Source organism: Felis catus, chromosome E3 (genome assembly GCF_018350175.1).
Source record: "Felis catus isolate Fca126 chromosome E3, F.catus_Fca126_mat1.0, whole genome shotgun sequence".
Classification (NCBI taxonomy): domain Eukaryota; kingdom Metazoa; phylum Chordata; class Mammalia; order Carnivora; family Felidae; genus Felis; species Felis catus.
Window position 1 is genome coordinate 16,079,857 of NC_058383.1, and position 18,817 is coordinate 16,098,673.

At 43.3% G+C, this 18,817-nt stretch overlaps 1 long non-coding RNA gene across 1 annotated transcript; it reads left to right on the forward strand.

Annotated features, from left to right (window-relative positions):
• The first annotated feature begins 7,838 nt into the window (after positions 1 to 7,838).
• On the forward strand, positions 7,839 to 18,223 carry LOC109495195. The gene is made up of 5 exons (XR_002738918.2): positions 7,839 to 8,086; positions 10,115 to 10,179; positions 12,369 to 12,436; positions 14,989 to 15,107; positions 16,757 to 18,223. It is a non-coding gene; the product is annotated as an uncharacterized LOC109495195 (long non-coding RNA).
• Positions 18,224 to 18,817: the final 594 nt, after the last annotated feature.

Genomic DNA, 18,817 nt, shown 5'->3' on the forward strand with positions numbered 1-18,817 from the left:
AAGAAAATGTGGTATTATATATACCATGAAATATTATCCGGCCATAAAAAAGAAGGAAATTCTATCATTTGAGACAACACTGATGAATCTTGCGGACATTGTGGTAAATGAAATAAGTCAGACAGAGAAAGACAAATATTATATGATCTCCCATGTATGTAGAATCTTAAAAGGCCAAACTCAGAAACAGATAGATTGGCTAGAGGTTAGGGGAAATGGGGAGATGTTGATCAAAGGGTACAAACTTCCAATTATAAGATGAATAAGTTCTGGGGATCGAAGGTGCCACATGGTGAATGTGGCTAATAATACTGTATTATATACCTGAAAGTTGCTAAGAGAGTAAATCTTAAATGTTCTCACCACATAATACTCACAAATTATGTGAGGTGATGGATGCATTAACTAACCTCATTGCGGTGGACATCTCACAATCAGTTTGATCACAAAATGATCAAATCACGTACACTTTAAACTTACACAATGTTATATTTCAACTATATCATAATAAAGCTAGGAGGTTAAAAAAAAAAAAAAAAGAAGCTAGTCCCTAGGTCCAGTCTGCAATGAAAGGGAGGGGATTACACAAAAACATGGAAACCAGGAGAGGGAATCACTGGGAGTTTATCTTACAGGCTGTCTACCACAGTCCTCAAAAAATCACTACTCTCTCTAGTGGTTTCCATAAATCTGAGTGAACTCATTCTGCTGCAACCTCTCTCCTTCTGTATCCCTTTCCTGACTTGATGAGATCTGTTGATTACCTGGCTTCTTTCACTCATCATCATGTCTATGAGGTTCATTATTAATAATTGCGCAAAACTATTATTATTTTTCATTGTTGTGTTATAGTCCATTATATGAATAACCACAGTTTTATTTGTCCATTCTCTCCCCACTGTTGATAGACATTTATCCTGTTTTAGCTGTTATGAATGAAGTTGCCATGAACATTCTATAAACGTCTTTTGGTGGACATAAACACTCATTTCTAGTGGTAATAACCCCATGAGTGGGATTAGAGTCAGACAGAATTAGTAATTACTGCCTCTGTCAATTCAGGTCTTCCATAAAGAAGATGCCAGTGTAGAATTAGATATGCAAGACATTTCCAGGGGGCCTTGCCCGTGAAGGCTAAAGGAGAGAGGGAGGAAGAGTAGACATGGGGAACCTCCAGACCACAGTGCAGATCTGACCGCTGTGAAAACTCCACAGTCTCAGCCAGGCTGACAGGGAGCCAAGTGTACAAACTGTCCATCATAGGAGCTGTGTGCAGTGTAGGATGGCCTGGAACTAGGACCTCTGCCATGCACAGTCACGGGCCAGGAGCAGCCTGGAAAAAGCATGGCCTCAGCATGAACACTGGGGTGGGTCTAACAGTGTGGCAGCTGGAGCTATTGGCCAACTAGCCTCCTTGCAGCAGGCTCTCTTGAAGGGAGATCTGAACGGTGTGTCACCAGGGCCACCAAACTACCAAACATTTTTCCAAAGTGGTTATACCAATTAAAACTCCCACTAGCAATGTCTGAGATTTCTTTATACTCTACGTTCTCACCAACCCTTGGAAGTGCCAATGCTGTTAGTTTTACACATTTTGGTGGTTCTCTGGAGGGATCTCATTGTGGTTTTTTTTTAAGTTTATTTATTTTGAGAGAGAGAGTGTGTGTGAGAGAGAGAATGCAAGTGGGGGAGGAGCAGAGAGAGAGGGAGAGATAGAATCTCAAGCAGGCTCTGTGCTGTCAGCGAGGAGCCCAATGTGGGGCCCAACCCCACAAACGGTGAGATCATGACCTGAGCTGAAATCAAGAATTGGACACTCAACCAACTGAGCCACCAAGTGCCCTTTATTATGGCTTTAAAATAGCCTTTGCTGACGACTAATGAATTGGGGCACCTTTCATATGCTTATTGAGTACATAAATGTTCTCTTTTGTGAAGTGCCTACCCAGGTCTTTTTCCCACTTAAAAAAAAAAAAAATCTGTTGCCTGTCTTTTTCTTATTGGATTATAGAAGTTCTTTATATATTGTGGATACGAGTCCATATGTGTATTGGAGATATCTTCTGCCACACTGTGTCTTTTTTTTTTTAATGTTTATTTTTGAGAAAGAGAGAGAGAGAGAGAGAAATTACATGCATATGAGCAGAACAGGGACAGGTAGAGAGGGGGACAGAGGATCCAAAGGCTCCATGCTGACAGTAGACAGCCAATGTGGGGCTTGAACCCACAAATTGTGAGATCATGACCTGAGCTGAAACCAAGAGTCAAACGCTCAACCAACTGAACCACCCAGGGGCCCAATCTTGTCTTTTTTTAATTGTGTTTGTTGCTGAACAATAGAAGAGACTGTGAATTCCTCACATACATTCCACTACCTCTCACCTTGGAAATGTCAAACTCCTACTTATTCACAGCTTAGATATCTCTTTCTCCTGGAAGGCTTTCCCACCTCTATTGTAATAGTGAGGATTCTGGTAACACAAACTCAGTTCACCAGGCCAGGGACTCAAACCCCATCAGGACTCTCTCTGCCCATCTTCCCACCTCTGTGTGTTGATTTTGTTCTCTCAGGCCAGCTGTGTGCATTCGGAAGGAAAAGTGGCTACTGGTTCCTCCATCTTGCATCTTTGTTTTCTCCTACCAGAAGGAAACTGCCTGCCATCCCTTAAATCCAATTTAAAAAATCCTGATGAAGAATTCCAGGTTGACCAGCCTTAGGTCACTCATGGGCCCTGTAGCTAGAAAGAGTGCTGGCTATGACAAACCCACACACCCACAGGAGATTCTGTAAAGGAGCAGTCCTCCCAAAGAACAAAAAAGTGATATTCTCAAATGCAGGAAGAGGGAATTAGGCAGACAAAGTAGGAGGCTAATCTATTCACTTATTTCACAAATGTTTATTGAGTACCTACAACGTGCCAGGAACAATTGCAAGTGTTGGAGCCATAGAGAAGGTGAGCAACAGCCGTTGCCTCACAGAGCTCATGTTGTGTGGGAAGCTAGGTGTTCCTGTTGAGGGCTCACAGAGAAGAGCCCCTGTTGTTGTACAGAGGAAAGTCCTCTGCTCCCAGGCAGGTAGAGCTGTTCACCAGGCTTTCTGCAGTACCAGCAGACAGCCAGGGTCTTCACTGGCTGGTGGGCAAAACTCTGGGAGATTGATTTCCAATTCAAGAATGTAAACTTCAGGGGCGCCTGGGTGGCGCAGTCGGTTAAGCGTCCGACTTCAACTCAGGTCACGATATCGCGGTCCCTGAGTTCGAGCCCCGCGTCAGGCTCTGGGCTGATGGCTCGGAGCCTGGAGCCTGTTTCCGATTCTGTGTCTCCCTCTCTCTCTGCCCCTCCCCCGTTCATGCTCTGTCTCTCTCTGTCCCCAAAATAAATAAAAAACGTTGAAAAAAAAATTAAAAAAAAAAAAAGAATGTAAACTTCAAAAGTAAAATGGTGTAGCCACTTGGAAAACGTGTCTCAAAATGTTAAACATAGAATCACCATGTGACCCAGCAATTCCATTCCTAGGCACATATCCAAGAGAATTGAAAACATGTGTGCACAGAAAAACTTATCCATAAGTGTTCATAGGAGTATTATTCCTAATGGCCAAAAATGTCCATCAACTGATAAATAGATAAACAAAATGTAGTATGTACATACAGTGGAATATTACTATTCAGCCATAAAGAGGAATGAAATAGGGGTGCCTGGGTGCTCAGTCGGATGAGTGTCCAACTCTTGATTTCGGCTCAGGTCATGATCTTGCCGTTTGTGGGACTGAGCTCCACACTGGGGTCTGTGCTGACAGCAAGGAGCCTGCTTGGGATTCTCTCTCTTTCTCTCTCTCTCTCTCCCCCTCCCCAACTTGTGCGTGCATGTCTCTCTCTCTCTCTCTCTCAAAATAAATAATTAAAAAAAAAGGAATGAAGTACTGATACATGCTTCCACATGGACGAACCTTGAAAACATGCTAAATGAAAGAAGACAGACCCAGACACAAAAGGCTATGTATTGTATGATTCCTTCTATTTTTAAAAATTTTTTTAATGTTTGTTTATTTTTGAGAGAGAGAGAGAGAGAGAGAGAGAGAGAGAGAGAGAGAGAGAGAACGAGCAGGGGAGGGGCAGAGAGAGAGGGAGACACAGAATCCAAAGCAGGCTCCAGGCTCTGAGCTGTCAGTACAGAGCCTGACTCGAGGCTCAAACTCACGAACCCGCAAGATCATGACCTGAGCTGAAATCAAGAGTCAGAGGCTTAACCGACTGAGTTCCCCAGGCACCCCTCCCCATTCCCTTTCATGGAGGCTTGGCAGGGATCTCTGCTCTAGCTCGTCACCTTGGTTTCTGGGGCCTCTGCATCCATGGCCACATCCCCTTGGGCCACTGCAGTTCCATCCCTGGGCTGGTTTGAAGGCCTATCTTTCATCAACACCTGAAGATGTTCCTTCCTTCCTGCCAAGTATGGCTATGTGGTTAAGCTTTTTTTCCCGGCATGTTTTATCCAATATTTCTGCATTTTCTGTGTTGGCTCAATCTACCATGCCAGAACCAGAAATCCAAAAAGGTTTTCATAAGCTTGTTCATGACACCAAACTTGCTTTGCTGAGTTAGAACGCTAGACTCTATGTTTTCTGTTTGGGAAAAGGTCACAGCAAGGATATAGCAGGACAGTACTGGAAGTAGCTGACCAGCAATCTTTCTATAGCAGGATCTGTGAAAGCCCAAACCTCCCAGGACCCTTCAGGAAAACACCACTGAAAGTAAGTGTCCTACTGAGAGGGGATGGATGTGTCATTTTCTCATTCAAGGGATAGTAGAGTCTGATATCATTTCATAACTGCCAGTACAGAGGAAATGCTCATTTTTAAATGATGAGGAGTGGACCAGTAAACATCCTATGTACATGGATGACCCACTGTCTCACTAGGCGATGAAGCCATCTACTGAGCACACATCTAACAGCTAGACACAGTCGGCCTCTTGATATTTAAACTTCATATGATCTGTATAAGGTAGGTATCATTATCCCCAGTTTTCAGGAGAAAAGTAAGTCTGAGAGGATTAAGTAACTCGCCCTATTACTTAAGAGGTAGAACTTCGTGTCAGGAGTGTTGAATCGCTATATTGTACACCTGAAACTAACATTACACTGTATGTTAACTAACTGGAATTTTTTTAAAAAAAGGGGGGGGAGGGCTTCAATGAAAACCTAGGCCTGTCTGATTCAGGTGTCTCCCGCTTTCCACCTATGTAGCTCCCCTGTGGGAAACCACCTCTCAATTTCACTTGGATGCTCTGTTTGTTACTAGGATGCAATGAATGGATTATTCACTACCTCTCCCCTTCCATTCTACTCTATCAGTATAACTAAGTTCCAAGGTCTTGTTTCTGCATCCAGGTGAAAACAGATATTTCCCTGTGGTCTGAAGTAGACTGAACCCAGGGTTAAATCCTGAAGTCTGCTGAGATTTCATCTGCACGCTGCCATCCCACATACTACCCTGGGGCAGCCTGAGGCCCCTGTGACATGTCTTCATTGAGGTCTGTTCCTCCCCAGATCTATGAACCCCAGCACAGGTACCCTGACTGATAGGATAAGCTTGGTCCCTGAACTTCAGGAGGAACTCTGAAGCCTGTGACTTCTCCTTCTGGGCCTCCTGTCCCTGTCATCCTGTTCTAAGTTCTTTTCCTGTATTAGCTCATTTAATCCTGACAACAACTGTTGATGCAAAAACTACTGTTTTCAGTGGTGTACAGATAAAGAAACTGAGGTTCAGAAAAGCTAAGTAACCTGCCAAAAATCACACAGCTAATAACTTGCAGAACTGGGATTCAAACTCCAGCAGTCTGGTTCCCAGATCCGTGCTCTTAACTCCTGTGCTATGATCTAAGATGCACAGAGAATTTGGACTTTTTCCTTTAGTATTTATCACTATATAATATAATGTGCATTATTCTTCAAAAAAAAAAAAAAGAAAAGAAAAGAAACTATTTTAGGGGCCCCTGAGTGGTTCAGTCAGTTAGGCAACCGACTTTTGGTTTTGGCTCGGGTCATGATCTCATGGTTTGTGGGGTCGAGTCCCACGTCGGGCTCCAAACTGATGGTGTGGAGCCTGCTGGAGATTCTCTCTCTCTCTCTCTCTCTCTCTCTCTCTCTCTTTCTGCCCCTCCTCTGCTTGCTCTCTATCTCTCTCTCAAGACAAAGAACTAAGCATTAAAAAAAAAACCTCTTTTATGTTTGTCTCTATCACTAAAATATAAGCCTCACAAGGGTAGAGATCTTTGTCTATTTTGTTCACCACTGTATCAGCATCTATGTCAGCATCTAAAACAGACCTGACCAGAGTAGGTACTTAGGAAGTACATTTTGAATGAATGAATGAGTACTGTAAAAATGTTAACCATTAGTGTCTTTGCACAAAAAAAATAGGCCCACAGCAAATATGTTTCCCCCCATAAAAGAGAAGTCCTCCCCACAGAGATTACTTTCTTTACCATCCCAGACCCAAAGGCAAAACTCAGAAGATTTTGTTTGCCCTCTCTGCTTTTATCACACTCTCTCAAGCCCTTAGCTTTCCTGAGGATGTCAGTGTCCATCCAATGGCCATGCAATTACCCTGACTCATCGTCCCAGATCTCCCTCAACTCTGATGACCTTTGCTTCCATTCCACCTAAATTGCCTATAGGAGTGGCCTTTGTGATCCTTTCAAATGTCCAGATTTCTGAATTCTTGAGCTCTAATATTCTGCTCTTTGTACACACCCTCTGTGGCAGATTGTATTTTCCAAGATGGTTGCAATGAGATTCCCCCATGCAACACACTTTTCTCTGTGATGTTGACCCTGCTCCTGTCAAGGTTGAGTCTGTGTTCCTTTGAAGCCAAGAGGGTCTGTAACTATGGCAGAAGTGACCCTCTGTATTTCCAAGTCTACATCATAAAAGGTGATACTTCTTCATGGTCTTCTTGGAATGTTTTCTCTTTGAGCCCAGTCACCACGCTGGGAGGAAGTCCAGGCCACACAGGGAGGCTGCACTTAGATCTCCCAGCCAACAGCCCCAGGTCTCAGCTGACAGCCAATATTAGTCACCCAACATGGGACTGAAGATGGCTTTGAGATAACTCCAGTCCCAACCATACTAACAGCATGAGGAACCCAAGTGAAAACCACCTAGCCAAATCCGGTCAACTATACCAGAACTATTAAAAAAAATAAATAAATAAAAGGATTGTGTTTTAAGCCTCTAAATCTTTGGGGTTATACATTATGCAGAAAGAGTAACTGAAACACATTCTTTTCCTTCTAGCTCTCCAGTTCTCTTATGCACCAAACCTAGTCTCTCACTGGAAACCTGCTGTGACCTAATCAATGTTTTCCCCATAGACCCAGCAGGAGATGGGTTGGGCATCTTTCTCCTTTTCATGGCCATTTCCAGACCATTTTTCATCCTGCTTGGCTAACCTAAATGTCTCTGCATTCTCCCGCATTCTATCACCAAGAATATTCAATCTGTGCGAGTGCAGCAAGCCTTGGTTTTATAGGGTTCCCTCCCTAAGGATTTCTGAGATTCTCTGAGGAAGCTAAAATGCCACCCCTAAAGAGGTGAGTTAATTTGCTCACAGTCCATATCACAGCCAGCAGTGAAGCCACATGCCAGCAGTACCTGGCTGTCCCTGCACACCACACTTTCTTTTCTTGTATACACTCTCCTTGCTATATGAGAGCAAGAATACTTTTGATCTAACCAATGTGCATGCTTTCTGTTTAAAGCAAAATACATAATAAATTAACCCTGCCAAGGTATCGAATTCTTAGTGGAACCATGTGTTAAAAGCAGCTGTCTTCAAACACAACTCTTATGAATGTTTATAATTTTGTTTCCTGATTAGAGACTTCCCATGATACTCTGAACTCAACAATTCACAGGAAGCCCAAGAATAAATTATCAAAAAATCATTAACAAAAATCTTTATTTAATAATTGTGTTGGTGATCTTTTCTTGCTGGTATAGAAAATATTTTTTAGAAGATGCCTCAGTGTTTAGGAACAAGGAGACTTCTAGCAACTTTTTGGCCATGAGTTGGATACAACACAAGGTAAGCCTCTTTTATATAAGAAATACATTTCACAAAAGTGTTGAATAAAGGCACATTTTGAGCATCAAAGGAATTGGTCTGGAATAAGAGTAGAGGAGCAGGATTGTGTAGTTTAAGAGCATAGGTTGGAATTGAAGCTTTAATCACCCTTCGCCTCAGTATCTTCATCTATAAAATGGGGGTGGCAGTAATACCTGCCTCAGAGGGTTTGAGGAAGGTTAAATACACGGTGACTGACCCACACCAGGTGCTCAATGAATGTTAACTCTTGTTATCTTAATCTTTGTCTCTATGTATAAAAGAAAAACGCAGCATTCAGTGAAAGTTTTTCCAAAAGCAATGGCTTAAAATAAACTATTTGAAGACTAAGATTATCATTTGGGTAAATGCTATCCCAAATTTAACTGATCTGTATTCCAATAACTACATGAAACACATCAAATTGTGTAGTTACTTAGAAGAACATTTAACAACTAATGCAAAATGCAGATTCCTGGGCTTTGCTTCATATCTGATTCCCATCAGAGAAGATGCCTAGAAATGTGCATTTTTGTGAAACCTCCCTCCAGGTGATCCTTATGATCAGGCAAATTCAGGCAGTAACATTGATTGAAGGGTTGGGGAGTGTATGATTTTCCTGAGGAGGGCATTTTAGTAAGCCTCACCTTGAACAGTCTCCAGGTTAAATGATATTGTTGAGCAGCTGTTTTCAAATTCTAATGTACTTAAGGATCACCTGGAGAGGTGGTAAAAATTCAGATTCCTAGTCCTACCTTTAAGAGAGTCAGATTCAGAGATTCAGGTGGCACTTGGGAATCAGCATTTTTTAACCAGCCCCTCCCCTCTAGGGTGAGTCTTTGAGAAGCATTTTTGACTCTTGTCATTCACATGCTAGAGAGGAAACAGACATAGATATTTTTTAAATCTGACTTTCCTATGTAATTTGAACATCTCAGACCTCCTCAACTTGTAGGTACAAACAACTTTGCAATAAAATTATAAATGGATCTTGTGAAATTCGAATACTAGATGATCATCCAAGAATCAGTTCTCCTCTCCAGGTATATATCCGGAGATCTCAAAAAAGTGCCTTCATGTGTATGTGTGTTTTTTGTTCACCAGACCGATGGCTCAAATTTCAGCCTCACCACTTACATGCTGTGGGCAACTTGTTATTTATCTATTGCTGCATTACAAATTATCCCAAAACTTAGTGGTTTAAAACAGCAGCAATCATTTTATTATTTCTCATGGTTTCTGTGGTTGGGAGTTTCAGCAAGGTTTGAGTTGGCTCAGTGTCTTTCATGTGGTTACAATCAGACAGTGGTTGGAACTGGAATAGCAGGGGGTGGAGGAGCTGGGGTTTGCTGGATATCTCTCCCTCTTCACGTAGTTTCAGGACCTCTCTATGTGGTCACTCCTTGTGGGTAAGTTTGAGCTTCCTCACAGCATGGTGGCCTCACAGCAGTCAGACTGCTTCCGTGGTAGCTCAGGGTTTGAGGATAAGTATTTCTTTCTTAAAAAAATGTTTGGGGCACCTGGGTGGCTCAGTCAGTTAAGCATCCGATTTCGGCTCAGGTCATGATCTCATGGTTTGTGGGTTCGAGCTATGCATCAGGCTCTGTGCCGACAGCTCAGAGCCTGGAGCCTGCGTTGGATTCTGTCTCCACTTTCTCTGCCCCTCCCCCGCTCATGTTCTCTCTCTCTCTCTCTCTCTCTCTCTCTCTCTCTCAAAAATGAATAAACATTATTGCCACATTATGTTTATTCATTTTTGAGAGAGAGAGCATGAACAAGGAAGGGGAAGAGAGAGAGGGGGACAGAAGATCTGAAGTGGGCAGCAAACCCTTTATGGGACTCAAACCCATGAACCATGAGATCATGACCTGAGCTGAAGTCAGATGCTTCACTGACTGAGCCACTCAGGCACCCCCAGCATAAGTATTTCTGTAAAGAAGGTGGAAAGTGCATCTCCTTTGTGACCTAGGCTTTGAGGTCACATTGCCTCATTTCTGCTGCATTCCATAGGTTACAAGAGATCCAGAAGCCTGATCAAGATTCACGTGGAGGAAAATAGACCCCATCTTTCAATGGTAGGAGGATCAAAGTCACATTGCAAAATAACACGTGGGTTAGGACATATTGTGGCAGCCATCTTTGGAAAATGCAATCTGCCATATAACCTGTCCAAGCTTGACTTGTAGAAGGACGATGATAATAATATCTACTCACTAAGGTTGTAGTGAGGACTAAGAGAAGAAATACATGGAAAGCACTTAGAATAGTAGCCACCATGCTCCATAAATACTACCTATTATTATCATCATCACTCTTTCTATTGCTTACTGAATGGGCACTGGGCAGTCATCAGGTCCTCAGAACTGCCTCTCTGAGACCAAATACACCACTGCCTCTGGCCTCTATTTCCCTGAAACACCCTCACTGTCTGTAAATCTTCCACCATTGCTAGTGTCATGCTGGCTGAGCCAAGACCCTGCAGCCGCCGGTCCCCACACATTCTCAGATATTCCAGTGCATAGACCCCACACTAACTGGCTGCAATCCATTGCTGCCACTGCCTCAGCAGCATTATTGCCACCAATCCCAAACTCTAGCAGGCAGCCCAACATTTCCACAAAGGAGTCACCTCTGAGTGACCTGCCCCCCCCCCCCGCCTCTTTCTGTCACCCCATGCCTGAGGGGCAAATACCTGCTGATTCCCCCCACTACAAACGTCCATTGAGAAGCAAGTAACAGAATCAAACAAGTAAACAAAACAACTCCCTCCCTCAGTACTATGCTGAGTTGTGGAGGCTGGAACACTGTTGTCTGGGCCCTAAACTGGCCGATTGTAGTAAAACCTTTTCTCAAGTGACAGACATGGTTGTTCTCCCTGGAGCAAAACACACTCCTAGGATGGGTTCTGACATCAGACCCAGGGCTGTTTCCTGCATACACCTCCTCTTTCCTCCTCACCCTGGCCCTGTTTAAACACGTGGCTATCACACCAGGTGCCATGAGGACTATGGTAGTTTCCATAGTCTCCTTCCACTGGTCCCGACAAGTGTAGTTGTAAATTGTAAACCAGACTGAAGTTGATTTTCCCCCAGGGCCTCCCCATACAAGTCAGTAGATGCAGATAGATATTTGGGAGGAAGGGAACCACTTAGGCCCAGACATGGAACACATTTAAATCCCAGCTCTGCCTGCCGGGATACTCTGTCATACCTACCAGGACCCCCTCAACCACTTGCTTGTTTAGAAAATAGGCAAAATGTTCCATGTATTTAGGAAAGAGTTTTCATGATTTCCTTGACTTAGGCTGTGGTGGGGGAACTGTTACCCTGGATGGGCGACATAGCCCTTCAAGGAACAGATTTCAGCAGGTGTTTTAGAGGAGATGAGGAGGGGCATAAAGAGATCACCAGGAGTCAGACTTCACAGCTCAGGCTGAAGAAGCAGTTCTCACAAGTGATTCTATGGGCACTGGGGTCCACACCGTGCACTTTGGTACACAAATGTCAGTGTGGCTCAGAGGAGGCTGGGGGGCTCAAGTGTCAAGTGGATGTAAGCCCCACTGCGGTGGACATCTGTTCTCACCCAGGGGTACCCAGGATCTAAACTGCTCTTACACTTGGCAATCTCCACCTAAGGAGACAGAGCTCACCTCCCACTGAAAGAGCTGAAAACACTAGACACTTGCTTTTCTCAGCTTTGCTGGAAGTAATGTATGGGGGAGACCCACTGGCCTTGTGTCAGGAAGTAGATGCAGTGGCAGCATCTCCATCTCATTTCTTCTGGAGGTGACAGTGACAGAGTTCTGGTGTCAGTGGGGACAGTCTGGGTGTACAGCCAGGGCATCTTGGAGAGGGATCTCCTCGCTGAACTAGCCCCCAGATAGGATCTGGACGTTTCTGTCTATAGACATCCTCATCATGTTTTCTCTGGTTATCCAGGAATTTTGAAAACTATCCAATATCATTTTAACAAGAAGTTCCTTTTTTTTTTCTTTTTGTTGTTTTTTTTTTAAGTTTCTGTCTTTATTTGTTTTGAGCGAGGAGAGGGTGGAGAGAGAGAATCCCAAGCAGGCTCTGCACTGTCAGCACATGAACCCATGAACCATGAGATCATGACCTGAGCCTAAGTTAGGCACTTGACCAACTGAGCCACCCAGGCACTCCTCGTTCCTTTTTGTTTTTTTTTTAATTACCCTGAATTGATATGATGCTTGCCCGTAAGACTTTGACCAATACCGGCACTTTTAAACATTTTTTAACTCTAGAGACTTCAGAGCACAGTACTCTCCACAAGGATACCAATGTCTACAAGGGTGCCACTGGCCCAGCACGGGTAAGGCCTGTCAAGGGGCTGTGGATATCAACCAAGAAGACCAAGGCTGGGAGGTGCACGCTGGGGAAGAATGCATTGGATGCCCTGGGGTAGCAAAGTTGCCAGTTCTCACCTGTAAATCATTCTTAGGAGACTGGCCTTAATGGTGGAAGGACGATCCTACCACAGCAGGTGAGAGTAAGACCCAGAGAGACATTTAGCGTATTCATGACTGTCGATGTGACCTTCCATTTATCTCCAGGCCCGTGTAGCCCCAGGAAATCTGTTATTCCACAACAACCTCCACTGTACCCTAGGGAACCTGTCAACCAGGCCCTGGCCACAGACTGTAACCTCAAAATGGGGATCATGAAAGCTTGTTAGAATGCCTGGGGCTGAGAGAGAAAGAATTCTGGAATTTGTTGTTTGTCTCTCTATATATATATGCTGTCTCTCTCTCTCTACATATATATATATATATATATATATATTTTTTTTTTTTTTAAGAAGGCTTCACACCCAGCACAGAGCCTAACATGGGGCTTGAACTCATCACCCCGAGATCAAGACCCGAGCTGAGATCAAGAGTCGGATGTTCAACCAAATGAGTCACCCAGGCCCCCCTGTTTGTTTATGTTTTTAATTGAGGTATATCAGTATGGTTTTTGTAAAAAACAAAACAAGAAAAAATAAAAAACAAAACCAAAACCCTCTTTTTTAAGTTAAAAAAAAAATCTTTACATTTATTTATTTTTGAGAGACAGAGCACAGCGAAGGAGGGGAGAGAGAGAAGGAGACACAGAATCCTAAGCTGGTTCCAGGCTTTGAGCAAGCTGTCAGCACGGAGCCCTACATGGGACTCGAACCCACCAACTGGGAGATCATGACCTGAGCCAAAGTCGGATGCTCAATCGAATGAGCCACCCAGGCTCGCCTCCCCCCACCAAAAACCCTCTTTTAATGCCTTTGCCTATAGCAGGTGATATAGGAAGGTGGTATGAAGAGAGGGAGAAGGGGACAGAAAAGAAGAAAAATAAGAGAAAAGGAAATAGGGAAGAATTTCAAGCCAGCAGTATCACTTTCACACATCTCTGCAGGGTTTAGGCGGCAGCATGAGATGTCAGGCCATCCAGGGTGTGCCCGTATCATTATCACCATTCTAAGGGAGGCTTAAAGTTCATTTCCCAGTGAGGTACTTCAAGGTTAACAATGCCCTACCATTTGAAGGAAGGAGTCCAGGGCTTGGCTGCCACTTAAACTGTCTCTGTCTCAGTGCCCTCAAAGGAAGAAGAGAAGGGAGAATTCAGGCACTTTTTTTTTTTTTTTTTTTTTACTATAAGTTCAAGTGTCCTTTCAAAAGAAACAAAAGAGAAATCACAGAAATATCTATAATGCTACAAGACAGGAACCACAGTAAGAACAAACGGTAAGCTTTTGAGTCGGAGCCCTCCCAGTGGGGAGGGGGTGGCTGGCAGTTAGGACCAGAGCTTCTCCAGAGGGTGGAAGTGAGAGGAGCTTGCAGGGGCCATGACAGCTCACCCTGCTCCTGAACCTGCTCGCACCAGCAGCCCTCTTACAGCCAGCCAGTTAGTCTTGTGCCAGCAACTGTGGCCAATTAACCCTTCTTATTTCGTGAGGATGAAAAGTGAGTGATTATTTTTTTGGAGCAAAGAAGTTGACTCTGAACTTTATAGGTGAGGGGATCTTTTGAGATGACTGAGTCCTACCCCTTTGATAGCAAATTTCAGTAAAATTAAATCTGTAAATGAAACACTTGACACACTGAAAGGAGTCCTGGTAGATGAAGCAAGTTTAAGAGAGTGAGTGTTCTTGGGGTACCTGGGTGGCTCAGTTGGTTGAGCATCCAACCTCGGTTCAGATCATGATCTCACGGTTCATAAGTTTGAGCCCCACATTGGGCTCTCTGCTGTCAGCACAGAGCCCGCTTCAGATCCTCTGTCCCTTCTCTTTCTGCCCCTACCCTGCTTGTTCTCTCTCTCTCTCAAAAATAAATACACATTAAAAAGAAAGAAAAAGAGAGAGCAAGAGAGAAACTGAGGGTTCTTGATAGTTCTGGATGAAGTGTTGGTTATTTACTGCTGCACAACAGATGACCCCCAACTGTAAAATCTTTAGTGGCCTAAATGACAATACCTGTCATCTCAGAGTTTCTGTCAGACAGGAGTCCAGGCTTCCAGGAACCCACAGCCTAGCTGTGTCCTGTCTCTCTGGGTTCTTACAAGGTTTCATCAAGTTGTCAGCCAGGGCTGCAGTCTTATCTGAAGGCATGACTGCAGAAGGATCTGCCTCAAAGCTCCCTTACATTGTTCTGATTGTTGGATTCACTTCCTCACTGGTTGTTGGACTGAGGGCCTCCATTCTCTGAAGCTGTCGTCCACGGGCTACCCTCAGTTCCTCTCCATATGGCAGCTCACTTTATCAGAGTGAGCAAGCAGAAAGAGCAAGAGAGGGTGCCAGCAAGAAAGAATGTGCTAACGAGATGGAAGTCCCAATCTTTTGTAACTTAGTCCTAGAAGTGACATCGCATCACCTTTGTGTATTCTGTTCCTTAGAAGTCACCAGGTCCAGCCTATACTTAAGAGGAAGGCATTATACAAGGAGTGAATGCCAGGAGGCAAGATTATTGGGAGGCACATCAGAAGCTGCCTGCGAAAACAGGGGTATATAGAAGGTAGGAAAAGGTCAGAACCACAGAAGTATAGAATTTTCTGATTGAAATGAAAGGGGCCCAATAAATCCAGCCATCTGCATGTTGCCTGAATTCCTAATATAGCTCCCTGTCAAGTAGCTTTTCACTCTACATCTGCACAATGGTGTAGTTAGAAATGGTAATCCTGGTTGTACTGGGCTAGAAACCACCTGCCTATAACATTCATCCATGCCCAAGAGGCACGCTATAACCCATGAAAATGGTGGAAAGGTCAGAAGATTCTATTCTCTTTAATGGTTAACTGCTTTGATGAAAGCTAAAAAGTAAATTGTAAATAAAGATTTGGTCTAATTTTAAAGTAACCTGGAACATGTAGAATGTTTCTCCAGTTATTAGTTTATATATGTTGACATATAAAATGCAAAAGATCTTCCTAAGAAGCTGGACAAGTCAGTAAGTTTTAAAGAAAAAAGTAGTGGGAGTATCGAATATTACCAAAACAGACATCAAAGTCAGCAGCTAAAAATTTCAGAACTAAGACAATAAACAGATTAAAAGGAAGAGAAGTCCCTAGTGCTTTACTCCCTTGACATTAAGGATATTTTTCATATGGAATTTTGAATTTGGCAAGAAGTGTGAACTGTGGCTTCATGACTGGCAGACAGCATTTGAGAGTTCACAGACTGCTCTCTGGGAAACTGTTGTAGCCAAGGTTGTGGCATCATGTTTGACCACTCACTTCTTCAAAGAGCTAGCTCAAATGGCTATTTGTAAATGTCAACTCTAGTCTCAAAAGAGAAAAGGTTGTAGAAAGTAATTATAAACTATCAGAAAACAATAAAGCTAGGAGGGAGGGCGGGAGGGAGGGAGGGAGGGAGGGAGGGAAGGAAGGATCTTTTCCCTTGAATACTCCTCCCTTATTTTGGGTGATTACAAGATTATAGGAACTCACATAAGGCCTACCTTGAGAACCACAGCACTATTTTGGGTGTGTGCTTATTGGAAAACAAAACTCACTAATTAACTCATAGAATAGCCAAGATGCAAGGATCTTAGGGAACATGTGGTGTCATCCCTAATTTTGAAGAAATTGGGTTCCAGAGAGACTTAAGTAACTCACCAAGTAATTAGAGCAGAGTGACACTTAGGTCAGCTATTCTCACAGGGGGTCCAATATGAAACAACTAAAGCCAGCTTGGTAATGTCTCCATCTCAGGGGGCAACCAGTTTGTCCTTTGCCTTTTGCACCGACTCCACAAGAGGTATTTCTCAACATTGTGTTTATGCAAACTCTTGAGCAGCACAGACTCCTGAGCTAAGAGACTCTCCACTCTGTGTGCAATTGAGGGCAAAGGCTGGGATAGCTTGGCCCTGCTCCAAACTCTTTCCTCGGAGGCCTGAGGGGACAGAAAAAACACATGTACTTTTCCTAGTTGGGTGAATAGAGACCAGGCTCATCAAGTAGAGGTGAAAGTGACTTTATTCTTGAAGTAAATGAAAAACACTCAAACCTGAGGAGAACATTGACTGTTCCTACTCAGTATAAAACTTTACAACTGGCCAACTCTCATGGAACAGGTGGGATAGGGGAGAAACCTGAAAAGATAGTTGATGTTAACTCTAGTGGAGACAGAAATAATTCGTCTGCTTTTCTTTATGCTTTCTCTCAGCCCAAATGAAACAGCTTTTAATTCCAAATGCAAAATAGACAACATGGAAATATAAGATAGCACATTGAAAAGACCCAAGAGTCAAAGGAGGAAATCTGTATCCAGAGGTGTTCCATGAAATTGGATGCTGAGAGATAAGAAAAGGAAAAAAAATGGAGAGTGAAGAAAGCAACATTTTGAGAGCTGAGCAGGTTTTTTTTTTTTTTTTATCAGAAATAATGTTTATTGGACTCCCCTCCATAAAAAAAAATTGCTTATGGAAATAAGATTAGTATCTTTTCCCTTTGGTTCCCAGAACACCTAAAAAAGGAGATGAGAGGGAAACAGGGGAGGAAGGAGAGAAAGAAGGACTTGGTGAGAACTGGGGAAATCTTCAAGAAAGTTGGGGGGCAGGTCCATGCTTTTGCTTCTCTGCTCTCCCTTCCAATTCTATAATTGGCACAAGAAAGGATTCCAGCCCTACTTTGGCTTATCTCTCATATTCTTAAATCCATGCCTGTTCCTCAAGTATTTAGTTAGGGAGGAAAGCTGTGAGCTGGTAAAGTCTGCTCCCCCACCACCTCTGGAATTTTCCCCACGGAAATAGGACACAATAAAGTCAGACAATGCGAGCATTCACACCAGGGCAGCCAGGGATGCCTTTGTTCTGGTGAACCAGAATGAAGCTTAACTAAATATGCTGTGAAGCAACTTAAGCAAAGTGGAAAGAGAAAATGATTTTCCACTTCTAGATATAGCAAAATACATTAGCAATAGCGCTTGGATCTAAGCAGATCCGATGAGTTACAAATGATCATTTTCATTATGGCCTAATGAGATCACGGTTGAAGTAAGTTAATAAGGATTAAAGTTAATGAAAAAGGGTGCCTATATAGTTTGTTTTCTTTAAAGTTGTGTCTTTTTTTAGCCCCACTTTATTGACGCATGACTGACATACAAAAAGCTGTACATATTTAATGCATACCACTCAGTGAATTTAGGAGTCAAATTGTGTCTTCTTGGGGTTATACGGTAATTAGATTGCTTAAACATTTTAAACATTCAGAAATGCTACCTGGATCACTTAAAAGGCAGTGCGTGATGATACTAAGTGTCTAAATTTAGCTGTTTTGATAACAGCTCTCTTTGATTAAAAGAAGGAGTTTAAAAGACACTACCTAGGAGTACTCTGGGACAGAAATGATGATAGCGAGATTGAAACAGTGGTTGTGGGATGAAGGAGAGGGAGGCACACAGAAGAGGTGGTCCAGAGGTACAATCAAATAGGACTGGGAGAGCAAGCATATCAGGTGGGGAGCATGAAAGGAGAATCAAAAGAGGGCTCCCAGGTCCCTAGGTTAGATGGCCAGGTTTGGCATGCGGCTTCAGTCACTGAGCTGGCAGATGAAAGAGGGGCAGTGCCACCACGCAGCCAGTCAACACACTCTGACCAAGTGACTGCAGAGGGCTGTGTGTTCTCCAGATTGCTGCCAGATTATGGACAACTCACTTGCCCTGGCTGCCTGTCTTCACAGTTACAAAATGAAGCTTGTTTTAAGACTCTGCTAACATTGTGTTTAACAGTTGGTGTAGATATTCAGAAGCCCCCAGATAACGTACACATTTAATAAACTTTATGGGTAAACAAATTAAATAAAATGAATTCCATGAAGACAAGAATTATGCCTTTTGGATATCCCATTTGGTAATCCCTCATTATGCACAATATGCCATTTAACAAGCATGCTGGGAGAATGGTCCTTGGGGTGGGGGACAGGGGACCAAGAAGGTGGCAAGGAACAGAGGGACACAGCCCTAGTGACACCCTCCTCTACCTTGCCTCACTCTTGTCCATTCCTTTCTATAATCCAATAATTTAAAAATAGTTTCCCAAATATAAAATGCATGCTTCATTCAATGACAGAATAGACAATGTTCAAATTTACTGAGAGGGAAAACCCCCCATTTGGAGGGGCGATTGGGTGGCTTAGTCCATTAAGCGCCCTACTTTGGCTCAGGTCATGATCTCACAGTTCGTGGGTTCGAGCCCTGCATTGGCTCTGTGCTGACAGCTCAGAGCCT